Below are 20,315 nucleotides of genomic sequence, written 5' to 3'. Positions count from 1 at the left end.
TTTAATAATTTGAATGTAATTCTATTTAACACTATTTACCTGGTTGCTCATAATGTATACATCCTTGTTTAAATCTCATTATGTTTTTAATTGTTGTATTTGTCATTTCCACTGCTTTTTTTTTCCACATGTGTTAAACCTGGAGGTTTTGCCAAGTGGAAAGCCAAACAAAGAGAATGAAATATATTAATTACAGCAAGAGTAATTAATATGCATATCTGCGCTGTATGCAATTATCTATGTTTACCTTATTTTTTTTCTCACCTTCCACCTCACAGATATCTCTCCATCCTCTACTTGCATATAACTCATGGAGGAAAATAGAAAATAGTGGATACTATTTTGGATAGGGAACTAGTGGATAGGGAACTAATTCCCTCATCTTCTGACCAGTAAATAGATCCATGCCTAGCTCCATTATCATCATCTTATTAATTTTCATATGTTAAAATGCAGGCTGTGTCTTTCCTGCTATTAAAAATCTATTCTTTCACTTATAAGTGGATCCTATACCCTCTCATCTGTTTGGATCTGTGATCCTCATGGATTCTCTATCACAACGTCTTATTTTCCTTTTTGTTTGCATGCAGCATTGTATACTTGGTATTTATCTGTCTAGTTTTCCTGACTACAAACTCCATAAGGGCAGAGACCATATCAGTCTTCTTCACTTCTGTGTCCCTAGCTCCTGGTACAATGCTTGGTCCTTGGTCATTTCTCACTAAGTATTTATTGAACACATAAGTAACTTTTTCCAGGTTGGTACATTTTGATATATCATAGCATAATTATTCCCCTATAGGTCAATATTGATCTCTAACTTTTTCTATAACAAACAAGATACCTTGTTTTATATATCCATTTCCATGTATCCATGCTTTAATTTCTGTGAGAGTGAATTACTGAGGTGGGAATGATATAGGCATTTAAGATACTGGTAGTTGGAAATAAGAATCTTAACACTTACTAGGTTTATTCTATAAGAGAAAAATCTCCATCTTGTTCAGCCCAAATCCTTTTCTCATGACTGCTCCTTCCTTACTCAGGCATTGAGGTATTTATTTACTTTTTAATTTTTTTTTAATGTTCATTTATTTTTGAGAGACAGAGAGAGACAGAGAATGAGTGGGGGGAGCAGAGAGAGAGAAAGACAGAATCTGAAGCAGACTGCAGCCTCTGAGCTGTCAGCACAGATTCCGATGCGGGGTTTGAACACACAAGCAGTGAGACCACGACCTGAGCTGAAGTTGGACGCTTAACCGACTGAGACACCCAGGCACCCTTTGAGGTATTTACTTTTAAATAAAGTTATTTATCTATTATTGATTTTAATGCCAAGGGGTATATGCCAGATTGTGGGCAGTGATTTGTCTTTGGGGCTTCCGCGGACACCTTTTAGTACCAACTCTCATTCAGTTGACTTCTGCAGAAGACTTTGCCTCCTTCCCACATTCTCTCCAAATGCTGGCTTTATTTTTAACTCTGGGAATGGCAGCAGGCTGCCGCTGCTATTACTGCTGCTTTAGATATTACTCTTCAACTGACTGTTCCCCGTCTGCATTTTATTTGCTATGATCAACATCCCCTTTACCTGTTTTGGCATTGGAAATATTTGTTTCAACCTTTTCTGATGTAAAAAGTTGCCTCTTGCTAGAAGCTTGAACTGAATAGTTTTCTTATTTTTCAACCCTTTGAGAAGAATCAGGACTCTTGCTGGTGCTTCAAATAATCCGAAAATACTTAAGTTCATGCGAGAACTAGCCTTGTGACGCTCCTACATTCTTCTTCCTGTTCAACATTGTTCCCTGTTTCCCTGAAATCCTGTTTTTTACACAAATATCTACTCTTCCTTTAGGTTTAAGTCAAAGCATTCACTGATTTTTCTCCAGATATACCAAAGCAGTCTTTCTTATAGACAATTTGTAATTATCAGCCTTAATTAAGAAGATTCATGTTTTATTATGTTTGCCTGTTCTCATGTGTCTTTACCTGCCAGATTCTAAGCCCTCTGAAGATAGGAAGCAAGTGGTTAAAGGCATCTAGCTGTGCCTCCAGAGAGATTTGTGTTTGAATCGATTTTTGCTACTTTCTGGCTGTGTGAACTTGGGCAAGCCGCTTAGATGCAGTTGCCTCATCTACAAAAACAAAATAATTAAACAAATGAAGTTAACATTGTTGCTGTGAAAAATTGAAAAGGTAATTCCTGCTGTGTGCTTAGAATGGTGACCGGAATCTTTTATGTGTCCAATAAATGCTATCTCTTGTGGCAGTGATGAAAATGTACCTTTTACTTTATTTTTTAAATGTCTTTTAATGTTTATTATTTTTGAGAGAGAGACAGAGAGAGACAGAGAGAAAGCAGCGGTAGGGCAGAGAGAGAGAGAGAGAGGGAGACACAGAATCGGAAGCAGGCTCCAGGCTCCGAGCTGTCAGCCAAGAGCCTGGCACAGGGCTCGAACACATGACCTGCGAGATATGACCCAAGCTGAAGTCAGCCACTCAACCAACTGAGCCACCCAGGCGACCCAAAAATGTACCTTTCAGATTGCAGACTATAGAGCATCACTGACCCATAGCCTCAGCTGCTGCTCTCTAAAATGCATCCTTGTGTTTGCCCTGACACTGCACCTCCCACAGCCTATTCTTAGCCAATGAGGAATGCGAAGGGGACATTAACAGAGGCCCATTCTTGGGAAACGTGAGAGCACTCCGGCTCTGTTTCCAGGACTCCCACCACCTTCTCAACTGCCTTAGAATTCCACTGCAGTCTAAAGTTTTTCCAAACGCGCTTCCTTCCTTCCCATTCTCCTTCCTGAGTGTCGGATCTGGCTTTCCCAGACTCTTCTGGCTCCTTTTTCATGTTCACTTGCTGGTTTCTTGTATTTCTAATTCTGCCTTGACGTTGGCTTCTTGGAGGACCTGGTCTAGCATAAGTGGTTCTGAAAGTGGTTTGAGAAACTGTGGCTGTGGTAAGTTCATTTGGAATTGGCTCACCTATAGCCTGGTGAGTCCAAATGATGCTATTCTGGTTGGCAGATGGGACATGAAGAGATTCCGGCACAATTTAGTAGTTGATAAGCATTTCACCAGGGGTGACCTGCAAAAATGTCCCTGTAAGGAAACGCTTTGGCAAGTGCAGTAATGCAGGTGTTTGAAAGATATGATGGAAACAATGCCAGTAAGACAGAATTGGCTGGTTATTGGTAAGTCATGTACATGTCTTACAGAAAGATAATGACAGACTAAGGGCAATAAATGACTAAGCATGATAACCAAAGAGCCTTCATGGCGACTTATAAAGAAGGCCCTTATTTTCTGCAGTGGAAAAACAGATATATAGAGCAGCAGCCTGCTGCTATTAGGGTTGCAGAACTCCAGAGACATCTGAATACTCAGCCAGTACAGGTCTGTTATGCAAAGGTCAGAACCCTGGTGGGGAATACCTAGCACTGTGAAAATGGAATGGGGCATATGGTTTATTTCTTGTGATGATATTGGTTCTGTAGAACCCATAGATTCTTTGGGCTTGTAGAAGTGGTCTCCCTTCCCTAATAACAGCTAGGACTTCCCTGTACTGTATGATACTGAAGTCTTTCCTCCACAGGCTAACAGGTGCCTCCCTCAGGGACTATCCTCACCTTCTGTCTTGGTTGCCAAGGTGCTAACTAGGATTCAATCTCTGTATAACCCAGATGGGCCTCATAAAGGAGGGAAAAAGACAAAAGATTTGCAAAAATCCATTAGTGTGTATCAGCAGGAGCCAGGGGAGTACATCAGGGATCAAGAGGGCTAGAATGTAAAACTAAATAGGAAGAATTTATTGATTTGGGAGTATTCTTGGGATACAGGATTAAAATGATAATAGGAAACCCAGGGGAATAGCCCAAACGTGTTGCTAAAGTGATTCTCAGAAGCTGTACAACATTTAGCAAAGTGGAACGAAATCCTGAGTTACCTTGGAAGATAATGAAAAAAGGAATAAAGGGTCTGAGGGAATTGGGCATCCTGGGATGGATGTCTTATGGAAGAATGGAAGACCCGTCAGAGGACTGTGTTCCTCAACATGGTTCAGAGAAAATACCATTCATTCAAAGCCATCAGGAATATACCAATAAGAGGGGCATCAAGATCATGAAGAAATTCAATGGTGGCTTTCCTCCTCAGTCCAGACTGACTACTGGGGATATAGTCACAGATGTAGGCTCATTAACATGTTTGGAAAGATGGAACCCAAAGAAATAGTCCTATGGTGGTGTCATGGCATCTGATTTAGAGCACAGGCCTTCAGGAAGTCCTGGGTAAGATCTTGTTCCCAGTATAATCACTGGGTCTGTGGACCCACTCCGTGGTCATTCCCACTTACCAAGTATATATATTTGAAACTGATATACTTGGCAGTTGGAACAAAACTCACACTGGGTACTTGGTCTGTGGAATATAAGCTATCATGGTAGGTGTTGGAGGGAGATTAGTGCCACTATCAAAGTTCTAACCATTGTACTTATGGGAGTCTTTATCACGTTTCTGTTTATTTTGCCATATTTACCTTATCATATTTCTTTTTATTTTCTGTTTAGTTTGGGATTATAGAAACTCCATCCTGCAGAGTAACTCTACAGTTACTTTTTTAGTGCAGACTTTTTTTTTTTTTTTTTTTTTTTGATAGACTAGCGGAGACTTAACCAAGTAGTAGTCTTGGTGATGGTTTCTCTGCCTTCTGTGATATCACTGTTGGAAGCAGATTATTAATATTTTAAGTACGTGGTATGTGATCAGTAATTTGACATATTCATTCCTCTTCATTCCACTTAGAAAAGTAGATCAGAAACAGTTGCCTCTAGGATACATGAACTTTCTTGCTTCTGTCGGAATACAGTCCAAAGGAATCTGAAATGCATTGACCATCACACAGAATGTCACAGAGATCCATTACAAAAATGACATAATGCTGATTGGACAGGAATAGGCAAAAGGTGGCTAGAATGCTAGTGGATTTGATAAGACACCTGCACTCCAAGGATGGAAAATAATCTGTAGTCAGTTTCAAGGATCTGCTACTCCTGTGAAATTCATGGGTACACTGGCCAGCAGTGTGCTGGGATATCTCCTCCAAAGTAAAAGATAAATTGCTGCATCTTGCATCCCTACACAAAGTACCAAGTACCTTGGTAGATCTTTTTTGGCTTCTGGATACAGCACATCCCACTCCTAAGAGTACTTCCTTAGTGCAGTAGTGGGTGACAGGGAGGCTGCCAGCTTTAAGTTGAGCCGAGATCGGCCAATAGGTCTGAAGTTCCAGGCTGCAGTGCTTCAGCCTGGCCATGTGAACCATATGATCCAGCAGACTCTAAGGTAGTCAGGTATTAGTATTGGGAAAAGATGCAGCATAGAGATGATGACAGGACCCAATGGGAGAATTCAGTTGAAGGCGAATGGAATCTGAAACACCATGCCATGTGTAGCACAGATTATACAGTCTTTGAGAAATAGCTCTTAACATGGTACTGGTCCTTAGTTGAAATGGAATGCTTGACTTTTTTATTTATTTTTTTTGACTGTGATTTACAAAGTATGTTCCTTTTTTAAGCTTATTTATTTATTTATTTTGAGAGCAAGAGAGAGAGAGAGGGAGGGAGGGAAGGAGGGAGGGAGGGAGAGGGAGAACTGGGGAGGGGCAGAGAGAGAAGGAGAGAGACAGAATCCCAAGCAGGCTCTACATTGTCAGCACAGAGCCCAACATGGGGCTTGGAGTCATGAACCATGAGATCATGACCTGAGCCAAAATCAAGAGTCAGGTGCTTAACAGACTGAGCCACCCAGGCGCCCTAAAATGCTTGACTTTTGAGCAAACACCAAGTGACCAAGTATCTGGAAACATTCACTATAAGCTAGATTTGGTCAGAACTGCCAAGCAGCACTCATTCTTAGTTGAGAATGGGACATTCAGATTGAGCCCAAGCAGGACCAGATGTACAAGTAAGATACATAAGTAAGTAGCCATACTCCCATGTCACCCATTGTGGCTGATTGTTCCAGTGCTCCTTTCCTAGTTCATACCTGTGTGAGCCCTTGTAAAAATCACAGAGGAGTAGGAAAAAGTCTGACCTTGGCACATTGTAGGGGCTTAATAGACAGTGAGTGAATGCAAGGATTTGGTTAAGCTTCTGTTTTTGTGTGGGTATCATTCCTGTTCTATAGATGAAGAAACTGAGGCCAAGTGACATAAAATTCATTACATAGAAGACGTGAGTAAGGGACTGGAAAACAGATGTCCTGCCTCATGCTATAATATGCTTTCTATGACATGCTCCTGGTTTTCATGTTTACCACAGGATGTTATCTTCAGTTTGGAAGGAGAATCAGGTTCATTATTAGAAATTAAATTATAGCACAGTTAATGTTCCACATTTAAAACGTTTAAAGTGCCATGCCCTATTTGCTAACCTAAAAACTGGTATCCACATATGTTGAGTCGCTTTTTTTCAATTATTTGCAAAAAAATGGATGGAGATTGGGAGGGGCTGTGAATTTACGCATACTAATGAAACCTTAAAATAAAATGTTTCCATGTGAAACTTCCAGTCTTGTTGGATAACTTTACTTGATTGAAAATTACTTGAGAAAGATGAAATCATAAATTACCTTAAATTTACTGAAAGCCTGTGAACACCTATATTAGGTGTGAAGCTGATGAAGTTTCATCTGAGTGGAAATAAGTTGAGAAAACACAGCTAACATTTCAGATACATCTGCTGAAAGAAGGCTGACATTATTAGCTCCATTGGGTCCAATACTGAGCAACACTTCCAGTACATTTCTGCTATCGTTACAATTGGTAAAGTTCCAGTTAGCATTCACAATTTCCACTGCTATCACCCATATTTCCTTTTGTGCATATTTATTCTTTTTCTACTACTGATGACTCGTTCATTCATTTATTCCTTCATTCAACAAAGCTTTACCTTACCATATGGTGGGCACCATGCTCTTGTAGAATTGTTTCTACCTGCATTAGTAGTAAATAACATATTGTTAAATTATGACAAGGTAGCATTTTGCAGATAAAATGAAGCAAGAGATATATAGTAACTTCTTCAGTGTCACACAGCAGGTGTATGAAGGATTTGAGCTTCAGACCAGGAAGTGTGGTTCTGGAGCCTGTGCTTTTAACCATGATATAATTTCTCACAAAGTTAATAGTGTTGTATCACTTCTCTGATTTAAGGCATCCCTGGTATATTTATATGGGAAACATATACAGAATTCTGTCAGGAGAGTAAAACATAATGGCAAAAATTAGGAAAGTCTTTTGGGGTCCATTAAATATTTTTGTGGGACTGTGGCAATTTACCTTGGGCCTTGGAAAAAGGCTTACTATTTTTAAATATCTATATATCTATATATCTATATATATATCTCTATCTATATCTATCTATCTATCTATCTATATATATATATATATATCACAAAGCATTTTAAAAAACTGATAGGTGTTATGGCTGAATCAACTGTCTTAGAATTTGGTATTCTACACATGAAAATTAAATACACCTGGATATATGACTTAGTCATACAAAGTCATGCTATACTTAGTCATAAATTATGGGAATACAATTTGGATGAAAATATGAATGGACAGTGACAAGGCTATTGGGAAAAGATGTCAATGTAACACAATTGGAGTTGTATTTGTACGAATTTTTTGTGATCAATAAGATGTGGGTGATGATAAGCTCATTTTAGAATTCTTCAGGAATCTATATATATGATATGTCTAAGGTTTATGATTAGAAATAAAACAGACCAGTTACCTAATACTCAAAGATCATGTTGACTGAGGTTGACTTGAGAGATCTACTGGATAGGACCCTACCATGATTTTGGAATGGTGAGCTCTTTCTCCTTAAGGGCATTGTAGTTTTATCGCAATAGTATTTTTAAAATATGTGCTATGTTTTTTTTGATGGATACAAGTTTGTATATACTAGATATTAAAATCTTCAAATGATTGAGGTGAAAGAGACCTGGAGTGCATGCAATTAAGAATAACCAGATACTGTCTTTTTTCTTTTAAAAGCAGAAGTAATTCCATAGTCCACGCCAGTAAGAAGTTTTTACTGTTTTCTAATCACTATATTGGGTGTTCTTGTAACCTATAACATCCTTTGAAATTAATTCAACAAACTGATTTTACTGAAGTAAAAAATAAACAAAAAGTCTGTCACAATTTGGACATCCTGGACTAGGAATCCTATATTATTTCCAACTGGTCCTGGGGTTTTGTTTCCCAGTTGTGTGCAGTCATGGCCATCTGTTTTCATGGCACTGTGACAGCTCACACTCTTGTTGGAGTCCTGACTTGCTTAGCTAAACAGGGGTTTCAAGTTGATATTCAAATAAAAATCTTTCTACTGAGCTCTGATCTATTAAATTCTACCCTCCATTCATTTTTATACTCAGTAACAATACAGCACTTTAATACTCATCCATAATTCAATTTATCCACAAGACCAAGTTTTCATTAAACAAACTTTTATTATAGAATTGATTTAGATTTACAGAAAAGTTACAAAGACAGTACAGAGAGTTGCCATATACTCACACCCAGTGTACCTCATTATTAGCATCTTACAGTGGTATGGTGTTTGACACAATAATGAATCAATATTGATAACCTCAGTAATAACTGAAGTCCATACTTGATTCATATTGGCTTACATTTAACCTAATTTACCTTTTGCTCTCCCAGGATCCTTACATTTAGTTGTCATATCTCCTTGGACTCTTCTTGATTGTTACTATTTCCCAGACTTTCTCTGATTTTGGTGACCTTAAGGGTTTTAAAGAGTGTTGGTTAGGTATTTTGTAGAAAGTCACTTACATAGGACTTGTCTGATTATTGTATTGTGATTAAACTAGGATTTTAGGAGGGAGATCCCAGAGGTAAAGTGGCATTTTTGTCAAATGATTCGTTACTGTGGATGTTGTCTTTGATCACTGGGATTAGGTAGTATTGGAAAATTTTCCTTACTGGATAGTTAAGTTTTGAAAAATCCCTAGTTTATGGGGTGCCTGGGTGGCCCAGTGGATTAAGCATCCAAATTGCACTCAGATCATGATCATGAGTTTAAGCCTCGTATCGGGCTCTGTGCTGACAGCTCCGGGCCTGGAGCCTGCTTTGAATTCTGTGTCTCCTACCCTCTGCCCCTCCCCTGATCACACTCTTTCTTTCTGTCTCTCTCAAAAATAGATAAACATTTTAAAAAAATTTAAAAATCCCCTGTTTTTTCTGTATTCTATGAAGAAAGTCATACTGAGAAGCCAAGACTTTAGAAGTGGAGAGTTAGGGGCTCCTGGGTGGCTCAGTTGGTTCAGTGTCCGAGTTCAGCTCAGGTCGTGATCTCATGGCTTGTGGGTTTGAGCCCCGCGTCGGGCTTTGTGCTGACAGCTCAGAGTCTGGAGCCTGTTTCGGATTCTGTGTCTCCCTCTCTCTCTGCTCCTCCCCCCACTCATGCTGTCTCTCTCTGTCTCTCAAAAATAAAATAAAACATTAAAAAAAATAAAAATAAAGAAGTGGAGAGTTATCATCCACTTCAGTGAGGAAGAAATGTCTACATAGTTTATTTGGCATTCTTTTGCCTTGGGGATTTGTCTATTATCTCCCTTTTATTTATTCAATCATTTATATGTCAGTAAGGATTTGTGAATATTTATTTTAGATTTTGGACTAAAATCCAATTCTGTTTTACTTATTTTTTTTGTTCAAATTGTGTCAGTTTTGGCCACTGGGAATTCTTTCAGTTGGCTCCTATGTCCTTTTGATATACCCCCATTGTGTGTGTGTGTGTGTGTGTGTGTGTGTGTGTGTGTGTATGTTGTTAACACTTCCTTACTTTCTGGCATCAGTATACACTCTAGCCTCATTTTGTATATTTTCTGCCCAGTGCTAGAATCAACCAGTTTTTCAAGCAACTCTGATTCTTTCCATTGGAAAATGGTGGTACAAACCAAGTGAGTACTAGTTATACTCAATTCTACAGGGATGTCTTTGCTTTTAGGCCCTTTCATCTGACAGAGCAAAGAAAAAAATATATCAAATAACTGTGTGTGCATGCATATTGTATCTATATTTATATCAATCTCTGTATCTATATACCCCCTCACTGTATATATCTATGTATGTGTATGTGTATCTACATATATGTAGAGAGGGGGGAAGGAATTTTACATATATGTGTGTGTGTGTGTGTGTGTGTGTGTGTGTGCGCGCACACACACACATATATATATGTCCATCTGTATCTATATTACGTTCAAATTGATGTCTCTAATACACTACCACATGAATCATTCTAGCTTTTTCTTGCTCATTTATAATTTCTCATTCTGACAGTGAGAAACCTGGCTCTTACCATCTAGCACCCATTTGCTTACTTATTCAGTTCCAGCATACATGCATAGTGGTTTCAGAATTGTTAAACTTTACCAACTTTATGAGCTACAATATAGTATTTATGCACACTTTCTTTTGTGTTTGGTGTTAGAGTCCACTCATTTCCAGTTATTTAGGTCAGCATTTTCCCTTACCACCTTTAGTGAGATTATTTCATACATTTGTAATGCAGTTAGATTTTTTTTGTCACATTCTGTGATCCCTTGACTTCCTAAATGTCTTTTTTAAAACTTTTATTAAGTTTCACTCTTCTTCCTTTAAAGTCTTATGGATTTGACAAATGTACCATGTCATATATCCCCAATTACAGTATCATAAAGAACACTTTCCCTGCCCTAAAATCCCTCTGTGCTTCACATATTCAACCCTTCCCCATTCCCCAAGACTACTTTTCAGGTTACACTCTACCCAACTATCATTTTCCTCTTGAAATATTTTACATAGAAAGATGATCTATGTTTCAATTTCTAGTATTTTATAGTTGATAGTATAAAAGGTTGTGTGTCTGTGTATGTGTGTGTTTGTGCGTGAGTATGAAGAATACCAATATCCAGTTCCTTGTTAGTTGATGATGTAAATATGTATATTCATGTAAAAATGAACTAACTTTTGCACCAGTGAGAAGCTAAGCGGTGCTTACTGTGTAATAAATAACCAGATGAACCTCTTATTTCATCTTCTTTTCATTTTAATGTCATGGGATATAATATGAGAATTGGGTGTATTGCACCGTCACATTCAATTAATCTATATTAAAGCCTCACACGTTGAGAGAAATCAATGACCCTCTGTGACCAAATGGTTAGCGCTAGATGTTTAGTAGATGGCTGATAGCTAAAAATATACAGGGAGTGAAAGAACAAAGCTGATTTGTTTATGTAGACATCTACATCAAATCTTCTTTGTATTCTAATTTTCCTTTCCAAATATAACTTTTGAAACTTGAATCTCATTTATTTTTTGCACTGTTTTTTGTTTAACTGACGCCAGGAAAATATGTCTGTTTATTGTAGAACAAATACAGTTTTCTTAAAACATTTTAAAAACATGCAAAAGTTCATGTTTTATAATGATATTAGGGTTTCTTTAGGTAGGAGTTCTGCATTTCAGAGGATCCATATGTGATACAAACAGTGAACAATTGGGAACACTAGCTGATAATGATATGATCATTTTTGGCAGTCTCTTTATGTAAGTTCTGGCAGAAGCATGGTAATACATTAGTCATTTTCACAGAGAAGATACTGGTCCATGCCAGTCTCTTATTTGGGGTGCCATCTGCACCTTTTTTTGTCAGTAAATTCAAAAAGAAAATATATCCATTGATGGATACTATTTCTATTTTTTAATCATTGTTTGAAGCAAACTATACCATTCTTAGAGTATAACAAATACTGCACACAACTAAAATTGCTTCCGGTTATCCTTTATTAACTAGAATACCTGACTCAAAATTGCTCCGATAAGTTTTAACACTTGCATTTAATTTAAATGGTTCACAATTTACTATCTCTTGAGCTCTTGGTTAAACATACGAGGAGACAATGAGTTCTACTTTTTGCTTCATTAATCACGGAGCAAGTCACTTGACCCATATTGTTTCACTTCCTTCATCTGCAAAAGTGGTAATAAGGTTGCATGGTATTTGAAAAGATAGGCTGTATTTCTATTAAGGTTAGCAACAACTAAAGTTGATCTAAACTTGCAAGTTAGTGATAACATTATAAAGGCAGGCTTTTCAAAGTTTGCTGACTCACTTGAACTAAAATATGCAGCTAGATAACAGAAATTATACACAGTTTATAAACTCTTTGAAGACAACGTCATATTTTACTCATGTTTTGAATATAGTAAACACTAGATAATTGTTGTGCTGAATTGAGGCATGGATGGACTTACTATAATGACTTAAGAGAAGATTCTGAAATAGTCAGGGAGGGAAGTTCACAGGCATGCGTTGGTATAAAATAGCGTTTAGAAAAATGGTTTCTTACTATTATTATTTTGGATGAGTAAGAAGAGAAAACTGTTACTTCCTCCCAGGTTAACTTGAAGAATTTGATGGCTTTGCTAAATTGGTTAGAAGTTATAACAAAGAAAAGGTCATTCAGAATAATGAGTATCACTTAAGTAACTACTATGTAAATAGAGTTGAATTTTCCAAACTATACAAGTAACTAAAGAGAAATCTCATTTTTTAATAATAACTAAAAACCCTGTTTTGTTGCCTAAATTTACCAGTGAAAGGCCATTTTGCCAGTGATTAAGAATGAATGAAATATTGAGAAATAGTAATATCCTTTGAACTAACTACAACTGAAAAAACATCTTTAATATTTCAGGTCATAACAGCATGGTATCTTTAATCTTGTATTTAAGATGTAGTACCTCATATAAAGATAACTGTCTGATTGCTTGTGATTTCTCTAGGTATCTCAGATGGCTATCTCCAGTCCATAGAATAAACTACTGAGAAAGAAATTTATTAGAGCTGGTTGTCCAAATGCTTGGAGAGTAGTTGTTTCTGTAGCCACCTATATCAACAGTCGTTCCTTAATTCTGTTCAGTTAATGGCCCCAGAACACTCTGGATTTGGTATGAAATCTCACAGTGGATTCATTTTAGTTATATCCTGTACAGTCATTTTAGTGCATTTTAGTACATGTGGCTCTGTAGGTGGCAAACAGCATATATTGTTGGGTAGGCCACTGAGCAGGATGTTTTTCTTCTATACGGTTGATACCAAGTTACTGGTTATTTACTGAAGGAAGATTTGTTTTCTAAAACAAAACAAAACAAAACAAAACAAAACATAAAACCAAAATAGGTGAGTGGAAGCAAGGCAATTATATATTTTCAAGTTTTGTATTTTGGATGGATATTCCTAAATTAGATTTGTACCATGATGCTATAAAGCATTGGAAAAAGTCTCCCCAATCCTATTTTATTTGAGTCAAAAGGGTATCAAGGCTTTGAGAAGAATTTGAGAAGGTCAGGATCAACAGACAAATGGACACAAATACCCTTCCCAGTTCTGAAAATGAGGTTTATAGGAGTGGAAAAGGCTTGATGTCTTCAAAATTAGACTTGATCCTGGGTAAATACTAGTATGGTTGTTAACAAATATCCCCTGTGTAATTATATTTCTAAGATAGATAGATAGAGATGTGGATATAGATATGTATCTAACTGTAGGTAAACCCCAAAAGGCTCTGCCTGATCCTAGAGACATGTCACATGTAGGGTTTACCCCTTATTAAGTCAGAGGCAGGTAATAGCAGTATTTCCTCCTCAGAAAATATCCTATTTTCCTTATCAGGCCCAGTGATATGAGTAAATAGTTGCCTGGCCCTGGAAGTCATGCCTTCATTCTGTCATGGACTCTCTCCCAAGTGGATTTCCAGTTGTTTAGAGTCATGTAGAGATATGCACATAGGGACGCTTCAAATGCACTTCATCTTCATTTCCCAAAAATTTCAGAGTTAAACCTGAGAGCACTTACCCTCCCTTCTGAAATCCAAAGCCATAGCAATTAACATAACTGTTATAATTGTAAAGTAAAATCATCATACTCAATGTCAGCCACATTATAAGCCTGACAAATAATAAGTATTCCTAAGTCTTTGTGGGGTATTATTCTGTGAATTTATAAACCAAATAAACCACTCTAATTTTTTTAAGTTTTTTTTTTTTTTTAATTTTGAGAGAGAGAATCTCAAGCAGGCTCTGTGCTGATGTGGGGCTCTATCTCACAACTGTGAGATCATGACCTGAGCTGAAATCTAGAGTTGGATGCTTAACTGACTGAGCCACCAGGGTGCCCCAACCACTCTAATTTTTTAAAGCTATTTGTTTGGATTCTAAAATCTTCCACTGATAACTTCTCAAAATTGCCATATAGTGAACACAAGGAGGAACAGGAACGTTTTCTTCTAAGCATTGCAGATAAGCAAACATGTATCTAAAAATGTACTACCTTATAATCAAAGATCATTCTAAATTCCTCTGGTTAGTAGGTACCTTCATCAGTTGTATAATGTTTAAAATCCCACAAACTCTGTACCTCTTCCTCCATTCAGAAACCCCTGCACAGTTTCCCTGCAGCACTGGAAAAAAGGCAATGCCTTTCCACTATGATTCTCAAGTTTGGAATGTGTTTTGAAGTGCGTAAGAGTTATCTTGTTGTTTAATTGTCAAGTTGACAAAGTGAGGTTTTCCTGTCGTGAAAAAGCCTGTGTAACATCAAGCACTTACCTGTCTTCTCAAATATCTATGCCACCCAATTTATTTAACCATTCTTTTGGCTTTTGAGCTAGAATTCCACCATCACATATCTCTTCAGTCCCGATGACACAAAAACACAAAGAAGCCAAAGATATAGCAAAGAAGACTGAGCTTTCAGAAGTACAAGCAATCCTAGGAGACCTTACTTGATGTTTTGACAATCTGTCTTCCCAAGAGAGAAAAATTAAATAGAAGGAGGATAGAAAGTATAAAAAAAAATAAGTAAAAAAAGGAGAGGAACTCAATGGGCTTCATATTGGCACTCTACAAGTAATGTTTCATGAAATAATTTTTCCCAAATGTATTTCTTCATTACTTAAATCAATAAATAATAAAAATCTTTTTATTATATCCAAGTCCAACCTACTGTACTTTCTGTTCAATTTAAAGTATGTAATGGTTAACTATTGCATGCAAATAATTTTAGAGGAGAATGATTGAAAAAATTCAAAGCACAAAACTAAATCTTATTCTGTACCTTTGAAGATCCCAAAGATGTTCAATAAAGATGGTTTGCTAATGGAATAATAGAATACCAAAATTTTCATCAATAAAAGTTTCTAAGTTACATATGATATTATTGATTAAATTGTATTCAAACCTATCATTGTTTGAAAATAATTTCCTAGGGTTTATACATTTCATAAATACTTTATGTGATTTTTCAAGACTAAAGCTAGTTGGTTTTAGCTTATATGACTCATATTTTCAGTGATTATTATTGTTTTCATATGGAATGCTTCACAAATTTGCATGTCACCCTTGTGCAGAGGCCATGCTAATCTTCTCTGTATCGTTCCAATTTTAGTATGTGTGCTGCTGAAGTAAGCACTTTCAGTGACAATTTTTAACACTTAAATTGAAACTCAGAGGACTTTTTCAATCTTGTTCAATGCATACAAATGTGAGTCAAAATGAAATGATATTGGGAATTATGAAGGTTTGGTACATTAAGTAATGATGATGAATACTAGGTTATAAGAAGTCAAACTACATTTTGTGCAACTTGGTAGTAGCTAGAAGCTTGAGAATTTGAGTGCCTCCACAGTGGGAGAGTACCAGTGAACACCTATGCAAGATGTCTGCTAGAACAACAGGACAACCAACAGGCTATATGATAGAAAAAAGCAAAGTGAAGTACTGATTATAAGTGGTGCTTAACTTTATTAAGTCAAGAGAGTACTCAAAGTCTGTGTCTGACAAAGGCACATTATTTTGTCATAATCATGTTCATGAGCTGTCTTGTGGCTGCCAGTCAAGGCCTGCCATTTATCTAAAAGAAGTGGAAGCCTTGAAAATGTTAATTAGGTTATAGCCTGATCAACATTGAAGTACCTTTAATTTAGAAGTTTCCATCATTTTCTTTGAAATGCTCTCACATGTTCATAAGAAAAACAGACATAGAATTGTGACAGTATCAAAAGTCAACCTGCTACACAAACTCCTTTGAAGTCTTCAACTGTGTCATCACATATGTCTAAATGAAAACCTAGTGATTATCTCTTTGGAAATATTTCTAAAATATCAACAAAAAGTGAACTTGCCCTTCCATCATGGAAATCTATTCCCTGTAGGTATATGTTCTCTTAGCTTAAAATACAATGTACTGTTGGCCTTATATTCAGGTAGAGTAAGTCCTATTTGTGATAATTTGGTAAGATAGCTATGATGTTTCATCCTCCTATACAATTAAACTTCTTCATACTGACATTCATTACTGGACTTAAGTTCTTGTATATGAAGCCATCTTGGGAGAGGTAACACATTAGACTGGTTTTGCCATCATTTGTTACTGTGAATGAGTTTATCGACTCTTTCTTTACCAGCACTTTAGACAGGAACTCTGGGAAGATGGGTTTAAAGAAAGTATAAGTACTTTAGAGAAGTATAAAACAGACTGGAAGGGGAATGTTAAGGTTTCAAAACAAAGGCAGACTAATATAAACTTCTGGCTATAATTTCCTTTAGTTTTGGTAATCTATAGCAACATTCTTGGTAAGAAAGGAATGACAGAACCAGCTGTTGACAGATTATGTTTCTATAATCCATATTAACCAAACACAAACTATTAATGCAATATGTCTTCTACTTTGGGGATGTGAGGAAATTTTTTCAATGTCAGTAAATGACCTGTTGAAAGGGAAAAAATCACATACATAAGTTCTCTTTCTTCCCATTGTTGGATTGACTTTCCAGGTAGGTACATTGGAAATGACTAAGAAGTAAATAGTATCATTACAAAAGGAAAAAGAAAACCTGAAGAATAGCAATTGCCTTTTTGAGTTCCTAGGAACAATTACATGGAGTTTTCTCTTATATTTTTAATGTTTATTCATTTCTGAGAGAGCGAGAGAAAGAGAGAGAGAGAGGAAGGAGGGGGCAGAAAGAGAGGGAGACACAGAATCTGATGCAGGCTCCAGGTACTGAGCTGTCAGCACAGAGCCCAACACTGGGCTCAAACCCATGAACTGTGAAATCAACCTGAGCTGAAGTCAGATGCTCTACTGACTAAGCCACCCAGGCACCCCACAATTACATGGAGTCTTAATCAGGTCATTGGTGAATTCTTTTAAAGTTTATTTATTTATTTTTTAGAGAGAGAAAGTGAGTGGGGCAGAGGCAGAGAGATAGGAGGACAGAAGATCAAAAGTGGTTCTGTACTGACAGCAGAAAGTTTGATGTGGGGCTTGAACTCATGAACTGTGAGATCATGACTTGAGCTGAAGGCAGATGCTTAACCAACTGAGCCACCCAGGTGCCCCCACTGTTGAATTTTTTTAACCAAAGTATTCTTTTTTTAAGTTTATTTATTCATTGAGAGAGAGAGAGAGAGAGAGAGAGAGAGAGACAGAATACCAAGCAGGCTCCACGCAGTGAGCACAGAACCCAATATGGGGCTTGAACTCACAAACGGTGAGATCACGACCTGAGGTGAAATCAGAAGTTTGACTCTCAACTGACTGGGTCACCCAGGTGCCCCTTAATCAAAGTATTCTTAAGTTTATAGAATTACTAGTTCTATCCTTTTAAAAAGAATAGTTGATACTCATTTTCTAAACTTTTCTACCTCCTGTTCTTTTCAATTTATTCTGTTCTGATTTATTTCCTCATCACTCCACTGAAAGAGCTCTCAGTAATGTCATTGTTGACTTCTGATCTGACAAATTCAACAGATGCTTTCCAGTATTCCCTTTGTTCTATTGATGCTGTTCATCTAGCCTTTTTTTTTTTTTTTGGCATCTCTTTTTTGTTTTAATTTTTAAATGTTTATTTATTTTTGAGAGAGAGAGAGAGAAAGCACGAGCAGGGGAGAGGAAGAGAGAGACACACACAGAATCCGAAGCAGGCTCCAGGCTCTGAGCCGTCAGCACAGAGCCCAATGCAGGGCTCAAACTCAGGAGCCTTCGAGCTGTGAGATCATGACCTGAACTGAAGTCAGATGCTCAACTGACTGAGCCACCGAGGTGCGCCCTATCTCTTCTTGATATTTCTTCTCCTTGTCTTTTCTGTGACTCTCTCTTGGTCCCATTTTCTCTTAGTGTTTTCACCACCTAAAAGTCTAACTCTCAGTCTTCTTCATAAGCTCCTCTTCCTCCATACATTCATTATACACAGGCGTACCTCAAAATTCCACTTTCTATTCTTCTTATTTATATACATCCTTAGATGATAACACTGACACCTAAGATTTACTTACCATTTGTAATGATTGTTCCTAACAATCGGGAAAATAGAGGATGCAGGGTTAGCCCTGCTGAGTCTAGCGGTGAAGACTGTCTAGTGAATGGAACTGGGGACAATGGAAAATAGCAGCACATCATCTCCATATCCTATGCAAAGCCTTGCTTCAGACCATCATCGCCTCTCACAGACTATGTGCCAGGCATTGTCAGAAGAAGTGTATATGAAAAGTTATATAAAATAAATCAAAAGGTCATGATATTCTACTTGTCTAGCATAAATCTACTCTTAGGAGTGATTGAATAAGCATTTGCTAATTGTTTGGGTCTACTAAATAGGTCATAGGAAGTTCATCTGGTCTAGCAACTTCCTAGTATTACTCAAGAATTTAAAAAAAAAAAGACAAGAACAGATGCTGTTGTAGAGGTCATGCCAAGAAAATGTGAAGCTTTGAAGCTTTTCATTTCCTTGTAACTACCACCATTACCTCTTCAAATTTCAAATTGAGTGTTTGTCAGTATTAAGTCAAAGAGACAAGCTGTTCATGCCACAAATTCATCATATTCTCTAAGTATACATGACAAATGTATCTTAGTTAGAATGTTCTCCTTAGGGTAAAACCTTTAGGCAATTAGCTTAAAAGAAATTGTTATTTTATTGGTAAGCATATAAAACCCCTGCTTGTAGAATTCATAGAATGTGACCACCCAGATTGTATTATTCAGATCTATGGATCATTGTAGTACTGTGGATCAATATGACTAAGTTACATGTTTTCCCTAAGAATGGTTATCCCAAGGGTATGGTTAATTTAGAAGAGGAAATAATAGAAGATGAAAATATATACTTTCTCCTGGGGCCTAGAACTAAATAAAATAAGTGGTGATACTATTTTTACTTTAAAATATCAGAATGTAATAGATACTTCCTCTCAGAAAATTGTACCCTAGTCCTTAAACTTTCTCAAATGTCCCTCTGTTCCCAGACATGCTATCTGAGATGTGCCTAGCTGTATACTAGGTACTGGTATTTATTTATGACTACCTGGACTGGACATGCTCAGAACAGCCTGTAGAGATTAAGTAATTAAAATAGAAAGAGAAGAAAAAGACAAACAGTAGGTACAGTGTGTCTTAAGGGCCTTCCTTTGCTTGTCCAGGTCTTCTGTAATACCTGAATATCTTGTCCTCATTGTGTTCTTTAAGATAGTATTACATCCTCTCAATAAAATCCCTGTTTTGTTTGAACTCATTTGTATTGGAATGCATATTTGTGTTTGTTGCCTACTATTTGCCTACCCAAAAACCCATTTCATCTGGGAGCAGCATGCTCTTTTTAGAAATTGTTCTTTTTCTCTGCTTCTCAGTCTTACTCTTCCTTACAGTCTCTGTGGAAGGTGCTATGTATTTTTTTATATATGTAAACCTATGCAATGACCACAGTTGACTATCCCAGAGATTGGCACCTGGCCAAGGTATAGACCAATCACAGCCCTTCCTTAGTATGTCTGGATCTGGAAGGAAGGAGAACATTAGACCATTTTTTCACCACTGGCAACTTTTTCAAATATAAAACTCAATAAGGTCAATTAATTTTTCCTGCTAGTGCAAGTCAGCCATAAAAGACAAGCCAACACATGAAACACAGTGAGGGAAGAATATTGAAAATGTTCATGTTGTTGCTTCTAGCTGATCTTTAGACTAGCCTTGTCTTTGACATTTTCATCCTTACTCGTTTAAACCATTCTTAGATTTTCTTTTTAAAAATATTTATTTATTTATTTATTTATTTATTTATTTATTTATTTATTTATTTTGAGAGAGAGAAGGGGGCAGAGAGAGAGAGGGAAAGAGAGAGAATCCCAAGCAAGCTCCACGCTCAGCAGGGAGCCTGACAT

At 37.0% G+C, this 20,315-nt stretch overlaps 1 long non-coding RNA gene and 1 other non-coding gene across 2 annotated transcripts in view; one reads left to right on the top strand and one right to left on the bottom strand.

Moving 5' to 3' along the window:
* LOC121031602 (uncharacterized) overlaps positions 1-20,315 on the top strand; it is a 140,543-nt gene that overhangs the window by 73,621 nt on the left and 46,607 nt on the right. The window lies entirely within an intron of this gene.
* LOC121032562 (U6 spliceosomal RNA) lies at positions 15,463-15,569 on the bottom strand. Its single transcript, XR_005791372.1, has one exon. It is a non-coding gene; the product is annotated as a U6 spliceosomal RNA (small nuclear RNA).

This window comes from Herpailurus yagouaroundi, unplaced genomic scaffold (genome assembly GCF_014898765.1).
Source record: "Herpailurus yagouaroundi ecotype Mexico unplaced genomic scaffold, PumYag 141, whole genome shotgun sequence".
Lineage (NCBI taxonomy): Eukaryota > Metazoa > Chordata > Mammalia > Carnivora > Felidae > Herpailurus > Herpailurus yagouaroundi.
Note: the sequence above shows the minus strand (reverse complement) of the source record. Positions and strands in the feature narration are given on the sequence as shown.